Genomic DNA, 19,039 nt, shown 5'->3' with positions numbered 1-19,039 from the left:
TGGGTAGAAAGAGCAAAAAGAACAAATGGCAACAGAGAGTAAGGAAGGGAAGAAAGAAGGGAAAGAAATTAGAAAAAAAGACAGATGAACATTTGTATTTCAACCTAGAGGTAATGGGAATTATTCAGGGGGTGGGGCAAAGTTAATCTATTGACATGAAAGTCACCCTGATATTTTTTCCATAAATTCATATTAACATAATTCATTTCAATAACTCAAGTATCTATTTTGCCTCTATTAGGTACAAGGCACAAATGGTAAGGCTGTGAAATTGTGAACGAGACAGACTCAGTCTCTGTTCTTTTAATATTAACAGTCAAGTAGAGTGTCAAAGTTCTGTCAATTCTGCAGACCCACCATTCCAAGGATGACTTTAACCACACATGCAAGTCCTGCTCTGTGTCTGTACATCTGGTTAATCCCCAGGTTTCCTTGGGACCTTGGACATGAGGCATTTAAGGAGGCCTTTTTCCAACATGCAGGTGACCCAGCATCAATGCCATTGCTCTAAGTGTAGTCCTGGTGCCATGCCTTTGTTCTAATAATTGGGTTTCTGCCCAGATCTAGGCACCCCTGTTCTGATGACTGAGTCCTTTCCTGGTTCCTCTTGCCTACATTCCCTTTCTCCGTTACCGTCTTCATCCCAGGTCCTCCTTTCCCTTTCCTCTCTACTGCCGGGTATTACAGTCATGGTGCACATGCTCTGTGCAGCCTTGTTAATGCCTGACCGAACAGTTAGCTGCCTCTAGCTCACTGCCTACCTGAGAGGGACTCTCCATTTCTATTTCTCTTGACCATGACTTCCGCATTGCCATTCTGCCCACTGTGAACACATGCCTGTTGCCTGGCCAGTCTCTGCTGTAAGGGAGCTGAGTCAAGAAACTGAACATTTAGCTTTTTCCTGTCTGTATAGTGGAGACATCAAGGGTTGGGACTGAGTGTAGCATCAACCAATATCAACATATATATGTCTTTTTCTGTCACGTTTCTGATTATGTCATTCTTCTGACTCCCAAACTTTGAATCTCAATATAACTACCATTTAGTTCCTTACCTGACATTCAAATCCTTTGATTTGGCCTGTTTTTCCAGCACTACCTCCTACTGATTTTTCATTAAATTTCTTTCTGGACGTCAGTTTGGACAATGCTTCATCCAAACTGAATCAAAACATTTACTTTTTTCACTTCAAATATGTTTTCCTTCGTTTGCCTTTTCTTAAACCAGTCTTTTCTCCAGAACTGCTTCTCTCCTAGCCCCTAGATACACTTAGTTTCCACACATCCAAATATGATAACCCTTCATACTTACATGTTACTTCTTCCATCAAGATGTCGTTACTCTCCCTTAGCTGAATGTACTTTCTTCCTTTTGCTGAATCCCCACAGCATTTTATCTGTACACCTTTTTATATTACTTTACACTTAAAACAGAGGGGGCATAGACAGCGAAGCCAGACAGCTCATAAGTCAAACCCTAGCTCTTCCACTTAGAAGCTCTGTGATCTTGGGCAAGTTACTCAGTCACTCTGAGTCTCATTTCCCCCATCTATAAAGCAGAGATGATCATGTCTTCTCCCAACAAAGGGTGTGAGGATTGAAATAACACATGTATAACTTCTAACACAGTTTAGTACATGACAGGCACTCAGTAAACATCAATTCCCTCCCTCCCTTTTCCTCTTTCTGTTGTATCATAGTTATTTATAAACACCTTTTCTCTCTTTATTACTAGCTTTTATGATCTTCAAGAGTGGGATCTATGCTTTCTTCAATCTTCACTATCCTCCACAACACCTAACTTAGTTCCTTGTATGTAGTAGAAGTTCAAGAAATCTTATTGAGTTGCAAATGGTATATACAAGAGCTTAAGGAAAAGGAAGCTGAGGAGGAGAGAAAGCTATCAGCTTTTCATAATTCTAAATGCCCAGTCAATAATGTCATGAGTCATCAATAATACCATGTAAAACTGGCCTGAGGTTTCTAAGTTCTGAGATTTTTCTGAACAGGTATTAATGTTAATATCTCACACCCACATGGTTTGGAGGGTTTGGATGCCTTCGTTTCCTTTCATAATAGTAGTTTATTCATGTTGATATTTAATCTTTGGCGAAAATAAACTAATAGCATTAGCCCAGGACTATACTTATGATGTATTACTTTATTTTGTAAAATCTATCTGTAGGGGTCAAAGCTTGGATTTGATTTTTAACAATCAAGACAGCTATAGAAAGTAGTTCATGGTGGTTGTAACACCACATTGCTTAAGCAATAATATTCTCCCACTAATAATTTAATACAAATTGTAGGAACTAGTCGTTTTTTTAAAAAAAACCTCCTCAGGATTCTATCTTGCACACTTTATAAAATATATTGGCCTTCTCTTCACTCCAAATAACTCCATCAGTATATTCCATAGTGAAACCATTATATTAATGATTGGTACCCTTATATTAATGATTGGTACCCCTTCTATACCAAGGGCACTTCTTTTGCATAAAATTTTTAGAATTTTAAAGCCCTCCTCATAACTCCCCTTTGGAGTTGCATGTGAACATAAAGGAGATATAGTTCTCTTAGGAATTTGGAGGACTAAAGTTGCGTGCATGGTGTAATTCTGTATTACTCAGTGAGAAAAAAATGCAAGAGAAAACCACAAGCAAATACCACCAGACAACTGCACATGGAGGCGTGTGCCTTCCATTTGTACTTGTTCAGATGCACTTGAAAAGAAATGGAAGATGTCACTTTGCCTTTTTTTCCCCAAATCCCTTTTTACTTTTTGTTGTTGTTGTTGTTCTGATATTGTCGTTGCCATTTCACAACGTCTTACTAAAATTTACAAAATAAAGCCGTGTGTGCCTTGTAAGGAATTATTCCTGAAAAAAATACTATATTTGGAGACAGTATTTAGCTTTCCATTCATATGTTTTTAATTATATATTAAGCTCCTTCTAACCTAACACTTTAGCAATTCCCATATTTCATGTTTGTGTTCCAGCCTTTGTCAGGTCCATATAACCTGACTTGGGAGCAGGGGGAGGACATATACATTCTCCAAGAAATTTGCAATTCATGTGTCTGTGACTGCATGCATGCATGCGTGTGCTCGTGTGTGTGTGTGTGTGTGTGTGTGTGTGTACAGAGAGTCTTTATTTTACTCACTACATAATAGAACTGTCATATTAAATTAGTAATGTAGTCTATTCTGGATAAATCATGTTAGACCTGAAAAAGTATTATCATGTCCCATTATCTGTACTTTATGTGGTGGTTATATGATAAAGAGAATGATTATAAAAGTCTTAATGTTTTAGTTTTTGTGGTATTTTATTAACTAAATGGTTAACATGATATGAAAGGCTCCATTGTACTCCAAATAGCTTATACCATTAAGAGTACATACACTACAACAGCTTATTTATTTTACTATAACCATATCTCTTTATTTTTACATGGTCATTTGTGTATTGAATTGGTGTAACGTTATCCCAAAGTTTAATTTTACCTTAGAATTCTTTCCTACTGAAATTAATTGAAGAACTTCTATTGCCAACTTTATGCTTTATTTCCTACCAAATATATTCCTTTTAATTCTATCTGAATAAAGGTGAGTAACACAAAGCCTTTCATGAATAATTAATCTGACATTGATTTGCATACGTAGAAGCTGTTATCATTCCCCAAACTTACTCATTTCTATATCTCAATTTTTTAATACAGTGTTGATATGTAGAAAATGCACAATAATGTTTTGTTGAATAAATGTATATATTTAATAATTTAGATTTAAAGCTAATTTTATATTCATTTGATGATGAAATGACTGAAAGAACTGAAAATATCAGCTTTAACAATCCACTTTTTAAATTTTATTTTATTTTTTTAATTTTGGCTGGCTGGGTCTTCGTTGCGGCATGTGGGCTTCTCTAGTTTTGATGCTCAGGCTTAGTTGCCCTGCAGCATGTGGGATCTTAATTCCCCAACCAGGGATCGAACCCACGTCCCCTGCATTGGAAGGCGGATTCTTAACCACTGGAACACCAGGGAAGTCCCAACAATCCACTTTAAAAGGAGCATATGGAATACATTGGATAAGGTTAAGGAGATGGGCTCCATGGGCAGACACCTGGGTTTACAGCCTGGTCTACAGCTTACAAGCTGCCTGACTTTGGGCAAGTTATTTTTTTCCTTCAGTTTTTCAATGTAAAATAAGGATGGTTGGTTTGACTTAATACATGATTTAATGAAGCACTTGGAACAGGGTATGGCACATATAAGTGTTATTATTGAATCTAAACACCTACATACATACCTTCTCACATAAGCATTCACACTGAGACAGAGTCATGAAGATATATTACCCTTATAGTGATACTTCTGCTGGATAAACATCCAATAGAATAGTGGCCTCAAAAGATAGAGGTTTAGGATAAGTAGTTTAATCTTAAAATTAAGAAATTCATGAAAAATGATTATCACTGTTAGATATACTTATTGTATATATTCTGTATCTAAAACAAACATTTATGTGTCCAATTCTTTCTAAAGATATCGAAAAGTTTTAGCTAGAAATAGTGTTCTTCATAGTATTTTATGATATTAACTTTCCCCATCCAAGGGCAAGGCATATGCAAATGTAAGAATATCAGTTGTATCTCATAATACTATATAAATTTAATTCAATCCCACTCCAAAACCCAAGAGGACTTTTTAAAGGAATTTAGTAAGCTGGCTATACAATTCATATGAAAGAGGAAGGGAGCCAAGTGGCCAAGAATGTTTTGAAATAAAAAGAAAAATGAAGGAAGACTTTCCCTACTAGATATTGGAGCATTGAATCTACAGTATAAACTTAGTTTACTAACATACTGTAAGACTTCTGCTCCTAGAAAAAAATGTGTAAAACAACAGTTTTAAGGCATTGGACAACAGGCAGAACAGAGAGGGTAAACAAACAAGGTGAACCCTAAGATTGCCCAAACCTACTGCCTGGAGAGAATTTCTCAGCTGCAGCACAGCAAGGAGCACCTAAACAAGAGTGGTCTCTGACCCTTGAGGAGGTCAAGGCAGCTGGAATTTGTGGGGCAGGTGAGAGAGCAAAGAGCCACATGGAGAGAGCTCAGAAGGTCCGCAGAGAGTCCCCCTTGATAGCTCAGCTCAGTACTCATCAGTAGTACACGTGTGTCTTAGCTCAGGCTGCTACAACAAGATGCCATAGACTGGGTGGCTTAAAGAACAAACCTTTATTTCTCTATAGGCATTATTTTGTAATAACTTTAAATAGAGTGTAATCTATAAACATATCGAATTGATCTGTTGTACACCTGAAACTAATATAATACTGTAAATTAACTATACTTCAATAAAAAGTTTTTTAAAAAAAGAAATATTGTTCTTCAGTGAATTAAAACTAATTCAGTTTGAAGTGTTTCAAACTTTAAAAATTTTATTTATAAATTTTCTCAAGTTTATTATATATGCACATGTAATTTCTCACATATGTTTTTATGGATTTCTTTGATAATTTTGATATCCTATGAGAATTCTTAATAGGCTAAATTTATTTTCTCTCTAAATATCTCCAGTCATATTTCAATTGATATGATATTTTTCATACAAAATATATTCTTCGGATTGTGTAGAGATTACAATGGAAGAATGCTATTAGATAATAGGTAGAAAGATAGCTCCAGAAACATTTTATTCTATCTTCTTTCTTTTGGATAGACCTCATTTAAACCTAGTTTAAACAATGGCTGAAGTGACTCAGTATTGAAAATGTGGGGAGAGAGAAAATAGAATATACTCCTTCTAAAAGCTTGGAGTCACAGGCAGGAGGGAGAAGAGAGCCAAAAATATCTGCCCATGTTTGAGATGTGAGAAAAAAAAAAAAAAATCTTTCATTGAACAGAGTTCATTTCGTCTTCAAGAGATTGTGCAAAGTTGTTTATTCCTTTTGCTATTAACTCTTCTGGAACTAGAGTCATGAGTCCACAAATGAGAAATGGTAGTGACCTTGAAAGGGACAATTTCTAGCTGAAGTCAAACATATCCTCATAAGCATTAATTGGAAGCGTGTTGGACATACAGTTATCTGTGACTTTTTGATTGTCAACAGGCTATTCAGAGAATATTACTTTTGGCCCTGATGTCCTGTTAGAAACCTCTGTTGCAGGAAATCTGCTAATATATTTATTGGATACTTACCATGTATAAGGTACAAAACTACACATTTGAATTAGTAAGAGAGGAGGGGAAGGGAAATACTATTTACAGAAGACCATACGTTCTTTTAATTACTTCCTACTACTCCCATATGAGCTAACTATTGTTTGTTCCATCTTGCAGATGTAGAAACTGAGGCTCAGAGAGGTTAAGTGACCTGCCAAAGGTCCCATGCTTGTATATATTAAAGCCTCCAAAGTTAGCATTTGTTACATTTCCCTCTCTTACATATTGATCTCTTCCTGCCCTCAAGGGCCCTGCCCTGGTAGTTTAGCGTGAAGCATACGTCTTATACCTAGTGAGCACGAGCTAAGTTTTATAAAAGAGTTACAAGTGCTTTAGGAGTTCAAAACTAGGGAAAGAACATATCCAAAAGAGGGTCAGGTAAAGCTCAGGGAAGAGAGGTCACTGAGATGAGCCATCAGTGACTGGCAGTAATGATAGTGGGATGTAGAGGAGGCAAAGATGGGACTTTTACTGCAAGGACTAATGTTTCTTTCAGAAACTCAGATTCCTACTGTGTTTTTTTCCAAGTAGCTCCATAGCTCAGGTTGCCGGGTAAGAAGTTTCAAGAAAGTTGTGCTATCGTTATTCTAAGCAAAATGATAACTGATGATGTTTATTCAGCAGGAAGAATGGCATAAGCAAAGTTACAGAAAGTGACCAGAGTGAGGGGCACTCTGACAACAGCTGGTATTCAAGGCTGACTGGCGGACAGGATCCTTAAGGGAATAGAGGCAGAGGTGGCATGGGGGATAAAGCAGAAAAGGAAAGTTAGAAGCAGATAATAGAGGACTTTGGAATAAAGATGCAGACGTAGAGAATGGACTTGAGGACACGGGGAGGGAGAAAGGTAAGCTGGGACGAAGTGAGAGAGTGTCATGGACATATATACACTACCAAATGTAAAGTAGATAGCTAGTGGGAAGCAGCCGCATAGCATAGGGAGATCAGCTTGGTGCTTTGTGACCACCTAGAGGGGTGGGATAGGGATGGTGGGAGGGAGACACAAGAGGGAGGGGATATGGGGTTATATGTATACATACAGCTGATTCACTTTGTTATAAAGCAGAAACTAACACACCATTGTAAAGCAATTATACTCCAATAAAGATGTTTAAAAAAAATAAAAAATAAATAAATAAATAAAATAAAATGAGACAATAGAGGACTTTGGACACAAGCAGAAGCTAACACTTTATTTGGTAGGGATCAGAAGGGTCATCTAAACTAAATTTTTAATTATGTAACTACTTCTTTGGGGAATTCTCAAGCTTATTTAAAAGGAAGAGAAAATAGTGTCATAAACTGCCCTAGACCCCTCAATCAGCTTCAAGAATTATCAAAGACTAATCTTGTTTCATGAATCCCTTCCTCTCGTTTATTTTGTTTTGCTTTGTTTTTTGATGGTGTATTTAAAAGCAAAACCTAGATATCATGTCATTGCATCTGCAAATACTGAAATATGAATCTCTAACTGATAAGACCTTTCTGTAACATATCCATCACTTCATTGCTGACCCTAATAAAATTAATAGTAACTCTTTAAATATCATCATACCCAGTCCATATTCAAATTTCCACAATTATCTCAAAAATATCTCTTTATAGATGGTTTGAATCAAGACGTAAAGCCCACACTTGGAATTTAATTGCTATAACTCTTCAGTCTCTTCTATTCTATAGTCATCTTCCTCCTCTTTTTATGTTTTCATGTCATCAGTTTTTTCAGGGCATTCATCCTATTTATAGAATGCCCCACATTCTGGATTGGTCTGACTTCCTTATGGTGCTTTTGAACTTATTCTCTTATCTTCTGTATTTCTTGTAAATATCTTTTGCAAGTTCTATTTAGAGGTTTGATTGGGTTCTGGTTCAATTTTCAGAAAGAGTCTCTTATAAAGTTGTAATATGCTTCTTATTTCATCATACCAAGAAGCATAAAATATTTGGTTGATTGGCAGGTCAGTGGTATTGGCCTGATTTCCCAAAACCTGTCACCTGATAGCTTTTGCATCCATGGAGGCTCATTGCCTATAAAAACTTTCTCAGAGTGGATTACAAATGAGCCCTTGATGATTTTTGAGCTGAGAAATGATATGTTTAGAAATGCAGTTTAGAAAACATAGCCTGCCAAAAGAATGTAAGAAGAAGTAGAGTAAAGGAAGACCAAAGATGCTTATAGACAATTCTTGTTTTCCAGGCACAAGGGTACTAGCAACAAACATGGAAAGCTATATTCAAAGGATTTTGGGGAGAATGAATATAGGACTTATCAACAGATCCTATTTACTGAATCAAACGTAACACTGAGCTTTTAGGCTTGCAGGAGTAGCAGTGTGTTAAACAAAAATAGGGAAGTCAGAAGTCATGATTGGCTTGCAGTAGAAACTGAGAAGTTTGGTTGGAAAATGTTGAGTTTGAGCTGATGATGGCCTCTCTTGGCTTAGACATCTGGTGAGCAGTTGAGAATGCAGGATTGCAGCTTGGAAAAGAATTTAGGACGTAATTCAGGTAATAGGTAAAGCCAAATAGTATATTTGATAGCTGATGAAGAGAGTAAAGTGAAAAGACAAAAGGTTTAGAAACAAATCTGGGCAATCTTGACATTTATGGGCTTTGTCAACCCTCCCTCCTCAAAGCTGTGGTTTATTTAGTTTTAGTTTAGCCCAGGGTGACTCCTTTCCAGGGCCCCAGTGACTGGCTCAGCAGTTTCCCTTCCCATAGCTCAGCTTTCTTCTTCCTAATGGAAAGAAATGCCCTCAAGACGAATATGTATTTCAACTCATGTTACTTTATTTTCCCCAAAGCTAGAATGTAAAAATATGCCTTCTACTCTGCTACTTACTTTCTCTTCCCTCAAATTCAATTTCCTTTCTTTCTGTGACCAGTCTATTACTTAGGGAAGTTCAATGGAGATGGTAAGAAGTCACGACCTTAGAATGGGGGAATGGAGGGCAAAGGCAACTTTTCTTTCCTTTGGCTTTAGGAGAGGGGGAATGAATGTGTTTGGAGACCAAGGAGAAGAATCCAAGGGAACCGTAATGGGGTTTATTTTGTTTTATTTTATGACTCTTTATTGAAGTATAGTTTATTTACAATGTTGTATTAATTTCTGCTGTACAGCAAAGTGATTCAGTTATACATATATATACAATTCTTTTATATATATGTATATTCTTTTCCATTATGGTTTATCATAGGATACTGAATATAGTTCTCTGGGCTATACAGTAGGACCTCGTTGTTTATGCATTCCATCTATAGTAGCTCACATCTGCTCACCCCAGCCTCCCACTCCATCCCCCCCCAACCCCCTCCACCCTGGCAACCACAAGTCTGTTCTCTATGTCCGTAAGCCTGTTTCTGTTTCATAGACAGGTTCATTTGTATCATATTTTAGATTCCACATATAAATGATATCATTTGATATTTGTCTTTCTCTTTCTGACTTACTTCACTTTGGATGATAATCACCAGTTGCAACCATGTTGCTGCAAATGGCATTATTTTGTTCTTTTTTATGGCTGAATAGTATTCCATTGTATCTATGTACCACATCTTCTTTGTCCATTCATCTGTCGATGGACATTTAAGTTGTTTCCATGTCTTGGCTATTGTGAGTAGTGCTGCTATGACCATAGCGGTGCTTGTATCTTTTGGGGTTAGAGTTTTGTCTGGATTTTTGCCTAGGAGTGGGATTGCTGGATCATTATGGTAATTCTATTTTTAGTTTTCTGAGGAACCTCTGTACTGTTTTCCGTAATGACTGTACCAACTTACATTCCCACCAACAGTGTAGGAGGGTTCCCTTTTCTCTACATACTCTCCAGCATTTGTTATTTGCAGAATTTTTAATAATGGCCATTCTGACCAGTGTGAGGTGGTACCTCATTGTAGTTTTGATTTGCATTTCTCTAATAATTAGTGATGTTGAGCAGCTTTTCATGTGCCTCTTGACCATTCGTATTTCTTCTTTGGAGAAATGTTTGTTTAGGTCTTCTGCCCAGTTTTTGATTGGGTTGTTTGTTTTTTTGCTGTTGAGTTGTATGAGCTATTTGTATATTTTGGAAATTAAGCCAAGAGAACTTGTTGAAGAGACAAGTGAGAGCAACAATGAAGAGCAGGGCGAGGGTGGGGAGAATAGGTATGATAGTCCCTTCACTCCCAGGAGAGAGGAGGTGAAGATACGAGAAAATCTGGCGATGGAGAGTGTGGTAGTTGTAGAAGCTTACATTAAAGCTTTTGCTCTGTTTGGTCATCAGCTGAGAATGAGGGAGATTGAGCTTCTAATTTACATAGGAAGCTCAGGACCCACAGAGGAACCCTGAGATTCAGGATCTCCCAGACTCATCTGACAGTTGTTTTTTCCATCCCTTCTGTGTGTCTCGTTAGACTCAGAGGGGACATCCTACCCTCATCCCTGGATTGTATTCAGTTGCCCTGCACAAAATCAATATTGCTGTATGAGATACTACAAGTGAAGTCAAGAATCAAAGTGACCTTCAAACCAGGCTTTCTTAAATAGTCTGGGAAAAATTATTTGGGGGCAGTATAGTAGGCGACATGAAGAAATAGATTATTGTAAATTAAACTCCAGGTTTAAAGATGGATGTTACCTCTGAATACATTTGAATTATATTGAGGACACTAAGAGTATTATAGGATAGTTTACACCATTAGCTGTAAAATCACAGGGGCTACTATGGGCATTTAAAGAGCAAGTTGATACTTTCTTTCGACAAAAGGAATGTTTAGGATTCCAAGTCTTTCACCATGGAGTTCATTTTATTTGACCTCTTAAAAATAAGTTTAAAAAAAAAAAGCAAAGTTAAACAAATAAAAATTTTAGCAATCTTTTAAAATATTTAGATGTAAGGAATGATTCTAGAAAGAAGGGACCTCTTGGTTATGATTGGCAGGAGAAGTAATTTGGCTGTCTTTGATTTGTATTGCGTTAGAAAAGAAAGCCAGAGTGAGCTTCCCTGATTCCTGCTGTTTTATAAGCCCTTAACTCCATTGAGCTACATCAGCCTAACTTTCAAGAGTCCTTTTTTAATGTTTGGTTTTTCTAAATTTTCTTTTAGAGCTAGACCTCACTAATTGTTTCCTTATGGCAGCTGCTTATGATTTAAGACTGATCATGGGTACGTATAGTCCCTCGTTCAAGGCTCAAGCTGACATCACAAAAGAACTTATAGTTACCATCTTACTACAGAAAATGCCCAGAAAATAAGAGCTGTAAAAATTAGCTTCTCAATAAGTGGGGCTGGTTTTGATATTTTAAATTTCTTTTTATACCGACCCCCTTTTCTGCTTGGTTTCTTTTAATCTTCAATGCAAAACGAAAGGTGTAAAGTCTGAAGCTATAAATCTGTTTATAGCTGTAATTCCCTTCCCTGGCTTAGCAGAGTTTGACACTATAATAAACACGGTTCTTCTGCAGCAACATTGAATCTGGTTCTTGTATATTTCTTTTATATGTTGCTGCTTTGAACACGGAGAGTTTTATTGCATTCTTGTCTTTCTGGGTGTTTTGATTCAGCGAGAATTGATTATCTACCGTATGCTAGGGGCGACTAGGTAGTTCCAGGGCCTAAAGTTTAGTCTTGTTTAGTCATTAAAGTAGTATGGTTAAAACAACAATTAAGTGTTTTTGTTTTGCTTTGTTTAGTTTGGTGATATTTCCTGTACATTGAAGTAAACTATATTAAACCCACATATTCTTGAAATGTTTTCAACCTTCCACATAATACATTTCTCACCGCATTGCCTTGTGATTTTAGGAAATCAATATGCTTACTTTCTTCATCCTCAGGTCAAGTATCTGAAAAAGAAATTTAATTTTATGTTTAGCATGGTTAAAATATTTAAAATATTGAGCGTGTGCTTCAAAATCATTACCATTAGTAGCTCAGGCATTCTACAAGTTGCTTTGTGGACAGTGTTTCATTTAGGCAAAGAGTAAGCATTGTTTTCCCCATTTTTCAGATGAAGAAACTGAGGCTCAAAGAGATTAATTAATCGGCTAAAGATCACACAGGTGATCACAACCAGGATTTCAGTCTGCATCTGTTTGATTCTAAACCTTGAGCTCTTAATCACCAAGATAATTTATGTATTTTATTTTAAAATAATTCCCCCAAATTATACTTTCCTTTTTATTTTTTACTCTTTTCTGTAGCATTTGAAAAGAAATTATACGGAAGCACACACACACACACACACACACACACACACACGCACACAAACACACACACACTGATCTATACTTATGTATAGGAACTCCTACATTTTCATGTTAGGTTTTCCATAAAAAGCTTTAAATTTACACATTACTAGCTGAAGTTACTTGCAAAGTTGGAAGTCTGTGAAACAAACAAACAAAAAAATTGGTGATTTGAGAAAGAAATGTCCCTAAAAATATATTATGCCAGTAAAGCAGAAAACGATATATATGAGTTCAAGGTTGAGATATACACTTGGAAGAACACATGTTCACATTTTAGTTAGAGGTGAACCTATGCTAACTGCACTTTATTCAGAAGCAAGGTAGATTTATCCACATGTAAATAGCTAGGGTCCCTATACTATTTGCAGTATGATTTTGTGCAGTTTCAGATACATGCTAAGAACCAAGGTACCAAATTCAGTTTCTTTGTACCTATATGATTTGAGTATCTATCTCATTGGCACAATGGGCCAAGTTAATGATACAGTCAGGGACGTATCTTGCCATCAGTAGAACTGAGGCTTCTATCCTACTGTTCAAGGGAACATTGGATACTTTGTGTTCCCTTCCTCCCTGGGACACTTTGAATATTGATAAAATAATGTTTGCAAGGGTGCCTGAGCACATAGACATCAAACATGCAGTGGCTACTGAGGTTGTGCTGTGCTTCCAGAGAATGGCCGTGCAGCAGACTCTGTCTTCTTTATCCCTAAAAAATTAAGGAAATTATGGCTTTTAAAATATAGTAATTCCATGTTAAGTTTACAGTTTAAAAAGTAGAGGAAGGGAATGTACTTTATTCATAAGTTAACATTAGAAGAAGGATGGCTTCTGCATGGTGGCAGCACAGTATGGCCGCCATATTGTATTATCACCCATGCTCCTTTTACCCAACAGTGATGATAGAGAATTCTCTCTCTCTCTCTCTCTCTCTCTCAGCTATTTCTGATCAGGTCAGCCAAATCTGCTAATACTCTGCTTGGATTTGAAAAACATCCCTAAAACTAGATTTCACACTTTATATGGTTCACTTGGCTCTGGAGCTGCTGTGTTTATCAGGATTGAATCAGCTTAGGCCAACACTTTTCTTCAAATGCACTAAACTGTGAACTTCAAGTGAACAGAACTTCTTCAACCATGTCAATGGCCCCCGTGTCCAATCAGTTAACTTTGCTGTTGGTTCTGCCTCAGAAATGTCTCGTAAATCTAGAACTTTTCCTGTGTCCTGATTGTCGTGATCTTAATTCAGATCTTCGCCATCTCTCCCTTGGACCAAGGCAACAACTTCCTAAGAAGAATAGCATTCCATGCTCTCTGAGTTCCATAAGGCACACTTGATCTCAGCACCCCCTTGTTAAATCGATGACAGAATCCAGCCCAGGGACCTGGGTATTGTTAGCCGGTCTTCCCAAATCTCTTTCCTGCTATTCCCCATCTCCACTCTCCACACCACATATGTTCTTTCCACTCTGAACTCCTCATCTGATGGCAGGATGTCCTCTCACACGTCTGCACATTCATCCCTTCTGCCTGAACAGCCTCACTCCTCCCCAGTCCCCCTTATCTCAGCCAACATTCAAGAGCCAGTTCCAATGTCATCTTTTTAATTCCTGCTCTCCTACCTTCATTCCTCTCTGTACTCCTACAACACAGCATTTATTCCACTAGTTATAATTATATTTACATGTCCATCCTCCAGACTCAGAGCACATTTCCTGGCTGATAGTTGGCCATAAATGCTTAGAATATGAAACTTGCATTTCCTCATAATTCTACAGGAATGCAAAGATTCATCAGAACAAGAATTGTTATATTTCAAAAATACAAATGATCTACACTTTTCTGGGATAGAAATCATAACTTCATTCATATTTCAGCAGCTCTGGCTGTCAGGAATTTCCAGGGTTTGCTCCCTTTCCATTTTTCTACCTTTAGCGGAATTTAATTTTGTTTTCATGATTGCCGTCTTGTAAAAATCATTCCCTTTTTATCTGTTGCCAGTTCAAGGTAGACAAAATTTACAGTTCTGGTGAGTAAAAGTCCTTTATTGGGCCATCCAACCCCTATGAGTGTATCTGTCTTTTCCAGCTATATTTCAATTACTTTTCTGTAGATTGAAATCCAATATTTTCCTGAATCTCATTTATTGTTCCTCTTATTCCTGTGCTTTTAATTTGGTTTTTATCATTTAATTGAAATAGATAATAGTGCATGGAAAAAGAGCTAAAACCTTAGTTGTTTGCATAGAAATAGAATTCAGGAGACTAAAATTATTATAGGCCCACATTAAAGGCTTGATACAAATAGGTTGCTACTAAGTTCTGTATTTGAAGTCATTTGAATAGGAGCTAATTTGAAGTTTGCCACTGAAATTTATAAATACTTTGGTAGTAAATTAATAACACTTTAACAACACTCTAAAAGAAACTCTCCAACTACTAGCAACACTAATAATAAAGACGTTGTTAGCACCTTTGAAATTTATGTAATTAGAGCTAATTATGTAAAAATAATTAGAAAGATCATTTCAAATATTCTTATTTATTTATTAAAGTGGACATTATAAAAGATCTGACTCCAACATACTAGACCAGACCAGAAGGACAGAACTCCTAAAAGAAGCCTCATATAAGGCTGTGACTCACTATTCACTTAATTGTGACCAGTAATTTTACCATATTTCCTTCCCATTGACCTCAACCTTGTTTTAGCAACAGGCTTTTACCTTCAAATAGTTAACAACCAGCCACTGATACTGATACCTGGACAACATATATGTCCACTGAATATTAGATCGTTAACTTGGTGTAGTTGGAAGCAACAAAATGCCAGGGTAAAATACTCTCTGATTCAAATAATTCATTAATTTGTATTGCTGCCTATCCTGTAGTTAATACCAGAGAGTTTTGTTTTGCTTTACTCTAAAGACAAAAAAAAAATAATAATAATAACTTAAATCATGCCCCAGCTTTAATTTTAAAAGTTAATAATCAAAGAAACCTTTCTTTTGATTGTAATGTTTTGACTTTAAAAAGAATCATGGCTCCAAAATTTTGAAATACTATCTGTGCTTAGTAAGGTAGCTCATGTTTTTCTACATGTTTAACCCATGTTTGCAGTGAAAGGGTCCAGCTTAGAAATAAGAGTGGATTTTACTCAGAGCAGAAGAAAACACCTGCCATTAAACCCGAGAGCACAAGTGGGGCCTGGATTGTCCGAAGCAGCCGCCACAGCTGTGGATGGAGGTTGACCTCTGCTTCGGTTCTGCCTTGAGCTGGCAGGTGCCAGGACGCCATTCTGTCTACTCAAAAATACCCCCTTTTGAAGCAGCAGTATTTATTACTCAGTTGTAAATGCAAATTTTCATGTGTTCATGAATTAAGCATCCTTGCTTATGGCAAGCTGTCTAAAGAGCTCTAGAGGACACATGTGGCTTTAGCATTAGTAATTGGACTTTGGGGAAAAGACTCATCTCTGTTCCCCACTGTAAAATAATTTCATAAAAGCTTTGACCTCAAACATGCCATATCACCTAACAAAGTCCCTTTGGGGGACTGGTACAACGAGAGCCTCGGCCTCTGAAATCTCACAAGCAAAAGCAAACTAAACTTTAAAGAGGAGAAGCTTTTGATGGGCGTAGGGGAGAGGGGCTGGGGACAAGTCCACAGTAATTGTAAGTGACCTTACAGTAGCTGGATTTTCTAGGGGTCATTTTTCTTAACACGAGTATAGGAGAAGTGTTTGACTTTGGCAACAGGCTATTTAGCTTTTCTAGAACAGCCTGTTTAGCTTTTCTAAATCAGCATGTCACACCATATCCTCTACCAGTGCTTAGAACATTGCCAAACTCTTTATAGGCATTCACCAAATATATATAAAGATCTAATTAGAGTTAAACAACATGCTACTTAATTAAATCAAGACCAGAATCTCCACTGCATTTCTTAACTTGATGGTAGGTGTCCTCTCATTCTTTTCTTTGGGTTGACTCTGCCCCACCAAAAATAAAATCCTACTTGTAGAGCATTAGTGAGCATTCTGTGCGTGTCAAGAATGACCAATAAATTTCTTAAACTTAATTTTACGGAGGTACACAGACAGACTGTACTCATGACTCACTACTTGATTCGCTGAAAACATTAAGAAAAATAATTCTCTTAGCTCCCCTTTTTAATGGCAAAATTATTTGGGGGGTTAAGAAAGAAAAGGATTTGTTTAGTTGATTCCATTATCTTGGCCCCCTCTCCCTCTCCCAGATGCTCTACAATTCCTCTTTCCTGCATTTTGAACTTGAGATGTTGAGGCCACTGTCCATGACGCTATGAAAAAGGCAATTGGGGAAATTCCCTGGCGGTCCAGTGGTTAGAACTCCGTGCTTCCGCAGCAGGGGGCATGTTCGATCCCTGGTTGGGGAAATAAGATCCTGTAAGCTGTGTGGCTCTGCCAAAAAAAAAAAAAAAAAAGAAAAGAAAGAAAAAAAAAAAGAAAAAGGCAATTGGGAGGCATTCAAGAGGGCACCTGTTGAAAGCAGGCACCAGATACATGGCCGTCAGTCCTCCTGAGAATCTAGTTCTAGAGCTGTGCCCTAACACTTAGCATTGCGATCCGCTGCATTTAAAGTCACACAGACTAGCTTAAAGTCCTGGCTAACTCACTTACAAGAGGCGTAACCTTGATAATCTTTGAGTTTTATTTCTGGCGTCTGTAAAAGAAATATCATAAAACTTTGCTCATTAGGTTGGGAGAAGATTAAATGCAGTAACAGGTGAAAGTTCTTTGTTGATGGTAAAATATACAAAATATGAGACATGATGTTCCTGTTATTGTTAATGTCATGATAACCTCACAGCTGTTAGAATTGCTGCAACTGAGAATGGGAATTTGGTACAGTTCCTCTGTAACTGGTGTTTAGCAGCAGGTATTTTGGTAGGTGGAGCATTCTTACATTCCCACCTGAAGTGAGATAGCGGTCCCCACTGGGACCTCAGAAGGGGTACTTTGTTAGGACCTTGGCTTTATTCCTGTCTAGACTTGTCCTTGTCTCCCAACCCTGCTAAAAAAGAAGGTGAGAGATTGAAGGTAACTCTGAAATGCTCCACTTCCGCAGGTGGGCTGAGCCCTGAGACATGACTTCATCTTTAAGAGCTAGGAAAAAAAAATACTGATGCCTCTAGAATTCATGTTTCCTGCTAGTATTTTTGTTCAAAAGTAAAGAAAATCTCAGTGTGGCTTAAGAATAGACAGCTGTCCAACAAAATAGAAATTTCCTAAAAGACCCACATATATATGGTTATCTGATTTATGACAAAGGTAACACTGTACTGTGATGGGGAAAAGAGGCATTTTCAATAAATGGTATTGGGTTAATTTGATATCCACACGGGGAAAAAAAGCATCTTGACTTTAACCTCACGTCATTCACAAAATCAGTTCTCCATGAATTCAGATCTAGATATGAAAGATAAAATAATAAAGCTTTTAGCTTTTAGAACAAACATAGAAGAACCTCTTTATGACCTTGAAGGAGGCAAAGATTTCTTAAGTGGAACAATAAAAGAGATAATCATAAAGAGGAAAAGTGTTAAATTGAGTTTAAGAACTTCTATTCATCAAAAACATCTTTAAGAGAATGTAAACACAATATGCAGCGTGGGAGAATATGTTTGCAATAAATATATCCTTTTCTGACAAAAGACTCATATTCAGAGTGTGTAAAGAACTCCTATCTGTCTATCTATCTGTCAATACAATGTATAATATGTAAAGAACTCTAGCAAATAATAGGACAACTCAATAGAAAATGATGTGAACAGATACTTTACGGGATAGGATGCAAAATGGCCAATACATTTATTAAAAGGAGTTCAACTTAATTACTGGAGAAGTACAAATTCAAACACTGTGTGAAACTACTACACCTCCCACCAGAATGTCTAAAATGAAAAAGATGGAAAATACCAAGTATTGGTGATGATATAGAGGAACTGAAAATTCTCATACATTGCTGATGGAAGTATAATTGTTAACCACATTGAAAAACTATTTGGCAATATCTACTAACTAATAATCCAAACGTATGTATTCTCTATAATGTAACAATTCCATTCCTAGATATACACCCAACAGAAAGGTATTCAATTTTTCACCGACACACATATACTAGGATGTTTATTGCAGCACTATTTGTAATAACCAAGACCCAAAAACTCCTGGAAACAAATGGACATTAACAGTAGGATAAATAAATAAATAATTGTTTATTCACACAGTGTAATATTATAAATCAGTAAAAGCAAACAATCTACAACTACACACAAGATTTTGCATGAATTTCACACATACTAAGCAAAAGAGGCTAAACACATAATGGATGATTCCATTTATATAAGTACATTTATATAAAGTACAAAAGCAGGTAAACTAATCTATTCTGCCAGAGGTCAGAGTAGTGATTTCTATTGGTGGCAAGCAGTAACAAGGAACATCACAACAGGGGCTTCTGGGTTCCTTTAGCTGGGCTCTACTTTCATTAGGTGTGTTTAGTTTGTGAAAATTTACTCAGCATATTATATACTTATGT

The 19,039-nt window shown here is 36.9% G+C and overlaps 1 protein-coding gene across 2 annotated transcripts in view; it reads left to right on the top strand.

The window, feature by feature from the left end:
- COL25A1 (collagen type XXV alpha 1 chain) overlaps window positions 1-19,039 on the top strand; it is a gene marked incomplete at its 5' end in the record, with an annotated part of 476,870 nt that overhangs the window by 289,831 nt on the left and 168,000 nt on the right. The gene's annotated exons all lie outside the window — the stretch shown is intronic.

This window comes from Balaenoptera physalus (genome assembly GCF_965194825.1).
Source record: "Balaenoptera physalus genome assembly, chromosome: 5".
NCBI classification, from domain to species: Eukaryota; Metazoa; Chordata; class Mammalia; order Artiodactyla; family Balaenopteridae; genus Balaenoptera; species Balaenoptera physalus.
This window is presented reverse-complemented; position numbering and strand designations above follow the sequence as displayed.